Genomic DNA, 6,044 nt, shown 5'->3' on the forward strand with positions numbered 1-6,044 from the left:
CATTGATCCCACAGTTTTATGGTGTATTGATGAACTGAAATGTGTTTCCAGTGACCAATGGCTTGTGTGGTTTGGTTTATCTGCCTTCTCAAACATCACTATCTTATCTGCACTTCCTGCTTTGTTTCCCCTTAAAAGCCTTTTCTGGATTCTTCACTGGAAGTGAGGCTGGCTTGTTGCCCCTCTATCTGTTTATTTTTTCTTGAAATATGCAATCATAAAAAATCATAGTGCTGTAAACCTTATCCAGTCTAGTCACACATTCCTGCACTTTAACATGCTGCAAGTGTGCAACATGCTTTGCTTTCTGTGAGGCTTTATGTTTTGTAACTCATGGATAAAACTCAAATAAAATCAAATGCTGTGGTAGCCAACAACCACCCCGTTTGTGATCTCACGGTCGTGGATTTTATTTGAAAAACATGCAATAGTCAATGCAACTGAAATGTGGCATTTCCCGTCTCCTTTTTTGGGCCACATGTAATATAAGAAAGATTTAGAGGACTTGTGCAGAAGCTAGAGGTCTATATTTCTCTGTGATCTGGGTTTTAACGGTTAGTTTTATCTCGATAGAGCTATCTCTTGGTAATGCTATTCAAATCCAGTTAGAAACAGCACAGTTACCCGACTTCCAATGAGAGACTTACATCAAATAACAGCATGCTTACAAAAAACATTGAATAAAAGTACAGGTACCGTTTTTTATTTTATTTAACAAAACTAAAAAAATAAATGCATAATTTGTTACATAGCCTACATGTACATAATATATTTTTTAAATAAAATATTTCTGAAACTAAAATCTCAGGGGTGAATTTTTTTAACATGTTTCTAACAGTCACTGTGCAGTTGAAATGCACAAGACGACATTTCTCAGCCGATACCGATAGCCGATTATTCAGAATGATGTGTGCACATGCCGATACCAGTAGTTTTCTTAAGGAACAAAAATCTTTCAAGTAATACTGTAAGCTACACAGGAAGCCCTTTCCTTTGGTACATAAAATTAGAGGTTAAAATGAACAACAATAGTCATTGCTATTTATTTATGTATTTATTTAAGATATAAGCACACTCAAAAACAACTCATATATATATACAGTATATATATATATATATATATATATAGGCCTATAATAAGCTCTCTCTAGTGTTTTTTTATTATTAACTAACCATCTGTGAACACTGGGTAACTTTCCTGAGGTAAATGGTAAATGCAACATTGAGTGACATTTGTTAACAAGCTGTTTTATTTGACGTCTTTCTTTCAGTTGAAACTGATTCCAGAGACATGGTACATTTCGGTTATTTGTACTGTATATTTCAATACACCTTCTGATGTTTATTCCTGTTTATTTCATGCTACAACTTGATAGGAAATAGGAAAAGACTCACGCTAGCTGCCGCTGAAACTGAGATACAGCGATTCTCCAGTGAGTCTACAGCGATCTGTCATCTCACATTTAAGAGCATCAAAATGGCATTTAATGTTTGAATTTTGTGATAAAATGTACAGAATTTGAAAGCTGAGACTTTGTTTTTGTTTTAATCAGAAGTAGCTCGCGCTAGCTGCTAGCTGCCACTAAAACTGAATTAACCATGGTTTTATTATAGTAAAATTGTAGTAACCATGGTTTTTTTGGCGTATTGACTACCATTTGTACACAGTTTTACTACAAATACCATGGTTAAACTATGGTTAGTGTTGCAAAACCATAGTTAATTTGTGGTTACCATGGTTTAACGATAGTAACCATGGTTTTTTGGTTTTATTTGTAGTAAAACCATGGTTAATTTTCGTAAGGGTGAGGCAGCTACAGCGATGTGTTGCGTCAAAACGGCATTTATTGTTTAAATAAATAACCGACAGTCAAGTTAATACTTAAGAATTTGGTATTTAAACCTGAGTATTTGTGATTAGTGATGCTTTCTATTTATATTCAGTAGAAGCTAGCTCAGAAATATCTGTCTCTTTGAATGTTATTCCGTTTTGTCCATTCTGGCCGTGAGCAGTTTTGACAGTCACTAAAAGTAAATATTTGATGAGGCAAGTGTCCATTGAAGGTGTCGGGGTGTCCGCTTGCAGCGATGGTTTCTTGTTTTCCAGCTTCTGGACATGCTTGTCATGAATTCATTGATCAGGTGACCTGACCTTACATCATATGTAAACCAATGGATATAATATAAACACCTCATAACCCAAGCTATATCCTGTAAGCTGTTTAAATGAACATTTATTTGAACTTGTTCGCTCCACAAGGAGCTGTGTGCTCATTATATCACAGTGCGTGCGCCTCACTCACGTGCCGCCATTCGGTCCGAGGTGTAAAGCTAGACAAGTTGTTCCAGTTAAGTTAATATTATGAAGTGATCTGCTTTTAGTTTAATCAGGACCATTGAATCTGCTCTGACTGGATGTCTGAATTATTTAGTGGTACACAGGAAAGGGAAGTCGCCTCGCTGCCATTTAAGAATCACACTGCGTATGTGGCCCTCCTTTGCTGGATGCACATTACGGTAATGTGTGATTATATAACTGAGCTAAAATCAAGGTTGAGTAATGCGCTTTGTCATGAAACACACAAAATCTAGGGCGCTAACATGGATTGACAGTACTGACAAATGTGGTCGTTCTGTGACCTAGCTGACAGCGCTGCGGTGCCAAGTGGGTTTCAAGTTATAAGGGATAGAAAAACCGGCCAAATTTGGCCTAATTTAACCCGACCTCTGTAATGGAGCCTGAATCGGCATGGTTTGGATTGCAGAGTCACCTCTTCCCATTTTACGGTGACCTGAAAAAGCGTGACTAGTAAAGAACAAGCAATGGGTGAGTGGCAGGCTACATTTAGTAGTGTACTAAGCTTTAAAGTCTTCAAAAACATCAGTATTTCTGCATGTCCTGTCCAAACCCTTAACAATGAACAAACAGTTAACAGTAGTACCTACCTGAAATGGCATCCAAAGGTATGATGCTACATCAAAATCTTCAAAAATCAATTTTTTAAAATGTAATTTTATTTAAAGGGGTCATAGGACGCTACATGTACTTTTACAAGTTGTTTGAACTGAAATGTGTGTTGGCAGTGTGTGTAAAAATCCACCCAGTGTTTTTTTTTAAAATCTGGTTAAATGTTTTCCCCTTTCTCAAATTGAGCCGATCTCAGATGCCTGTCTGTGTGACGTCACACAGACAGGCCCCTCCCACGATAGTTTGATTGACAGTAGCATTTCAGCACAGACTGGACTGGCGTCTTACCTTAGCTCCGCCCTGAGTGAGCTGTCATCAGTCCGCCATTGTTTCACCGCTGGAGCAGATGTAGACAAGAATGACTCCTAAGCGATTGAGGTGTTCTTTTGTTGGATGTAATAATGAACATAGCAGTCGTCATTTACTCCTGACATCTGAGCTGCTGAACTCGTAGTGGATTACTGATTACTGTTTCTGAAGGGAATGCGCCCCCGATCTACATAAATGCGTCTTCGTGATCCAGCCTCATCTACATAAGTGAGTATAATGTTTTGTAATGAATCTTTGCAAATCGCCTTTCCTAATAATGTGCTAATTAGCCAGTTTCACGATGAATAAAGTAAACAGTCTCTCTGAGAGCAGCTCGGAAGAGAGGGGCGGGGGCAGCAGAGCTCATTAACATTTAAAGGAAAATGCTACAAAAACAGCTTGCTCTGAAAAGAGCTGTTTTTGACAGGTTAAAAAGGTGTTTTTTACACTACCATTGAGAAATTTTAACCAAACTATGTTACAGACTTTTCATTAAGACCCCAAAGAATCATATCAACTTGTGGAAAATGGGCATCCTATGACCCCTTTAAACATATCAGCATATTAGAATGATTTCTGAAGGATCATGTGACACTGAAGACTGGAGTAATTATGCTGATTCAGCTTTGCATCACAGGAATAAATTCCATTTCAAAATATGGAAGAAAAAATATGATTTAGGATGTTCTTACTTGCACTGAAAGCTTAAGATGCTCCTTCAAACATCTCAAATCATGCTGGAGAACATGATCATCTGGTTTTGTGCATGTCAACAGTGCTGCTGTCATTAACACAAAATTGATAAGGAAAAATCAAATACTAAGACATTATGAAGTTCATACTCATTTTTCAGTATTTACTATGGTTAAATATTTGGTTTGGTTTCCTAAACCAGTTTGCACCAATATGCAAAGACTGAATCCAGTAGTTTAAGCTAGCAAATCACTAAGCTAAGAACGTGATGTTCTAATAAGCAACATAGAAAAAATACTGTTCAAAAGTTTGGGGTTGGTAAGTTTTATGCTTTTGAAAGAAATCTCTTCTGCTCACCAAAGCTGCATTTATTTGAATAAAATACAGTAAACCCGTAATATTTTGAAATATTATTACAATTTAAAACAACTTTTTTTATTGTAATATAGCTTATTTTAAAATGTAATTTATTCATGTGATGCAAAGCTATATTTTCAGCATAATTACTCCAGTCTTCAGTGTCACATGATCCTTCAGAAATCATTCTAATATGCTGATTTGCTGCTCAAGTAACATTCTTATCAATGAAAAAAAATTAATAGAAATGAATCCGATGAATAGAAAGTTCAAAAGGACAGCATTTATTTAAAATAGAAATCTTTTGTAATGCTATAAATGTCTTAACTGTCACTTTTGATCAATCTAATGCATCTTTTGCTGAATAAAAGTATTATTTTCTTTAAAAATGACATAATTGAACTGAACCCCAAACTGAAACAAGTGTTCGGATCTCATGGTCTCAGAAGGATCTGAAAGCAATCAAGCAAATCCAACAGCAGCAGACAGAAACTCTTGCACACATCATGACTGCATTTATTTATAATCATATCAGCAGTACAAATGTTCAGGCCTGTTTTAAAGGCCAGAGAGGATTGACCTGCAACACCTCCATCCTCAGTGACAATGTCAATGCATTTAACTGGTTAACAATGTCTTAACCATTTGAGCACCCTGATAATGCATAGAGCACCAACAGTTTGCAGCACCATAACAGCACCATGAGCCGCACCAATACAACATTCACACAGCTGGATCCATATTTTCAAATGACGTTAACAAAAGCACATTAACTAGAAAAACCACAAATACAGTGCAGATAAAGGAACAGTTCACACAAAAATTTTAATTTGCTGAAAATCTATTCGCCTCAGGCTATCCAAGATGTAGACGTGTTTGTTTCTTCATCAGAACAGATTTAGAGAAATGTAGCATTGCATAACTTGCTCACCATTGGATGATCTGCAGTGAATGGGTGCCGTCAGAATGAGAGTCCAAACAGCTGATAAATACATCACAGTAATCCACAAGTACTCCACGCCACTCCAGTCCATCAGTTAACATCTTGAGAAGTGAAAAGCTAGGTTTTGTAAGAAACAAGTCCATGAAGTTTTAACATTAAACCATCGCTTCTGGCCAAAATATGAGTCCTCTATTCATAATATTGCTTTCTCCAGTAAAATTATTATTATTATAATTAAAAAAAAAAAATCTGTTCTGATGAAGAAACAAACTCATCTACATCTTGGATGGCCTGAGGGTGAGTAATGTTTAAGTAAAAAATGTCTAAGATCCTGTGTAAAGATTCATTAAAAAACTATTTGAGGTTATAATTTGTTAAGTGGTAAGAAATGCGATTTTTATTTTAATAACAATAATAGATAAATGGAAAATAAGTAGACCAGATCTTTTGTAAGCTCAAAAATTCTGATGCTTTGGATTGTTTTGTACCTGAAATATTCGTACCTGCATTTTCATCACAACCCTAAATATGATTCACGGAAGGACAAGAACACTAAATATCAACGTCCAGTGAAGTTACAAATACATACTGTTTATAAAGTACCATTTCTCATCTCTTAATAATGTAAAACATCCTGTTACTTCACAGTCATTTCCTTTTTTACATTTCTCTGCATTTATAATGATGAATCTTAGGCCATCATATGTTTATAGCAGGAAAGTCTTTTATGACAGTATCCACTGAATTAAAACTAATAATCAACAATTGTGGCAA

Source organism: Sinocyclocheilus grahami, unplaced genomic scaffold (genome assembly GCF_001515645.1).
Source record: "Sinocyclocheilus grahami isolate Dianchi unplaced genomic scaffold, SAMN03320097.WGS_v1.1 scaffold186.1, whole genome shotgun sequence".
Taxonomy (NCBI): Eukaryota; Metazoa; Chordata; class Actinopteri; order Cypriniformes; family Cyprinidae; genus Sinocyclocheilus; species Sinocyclocheilus grahami.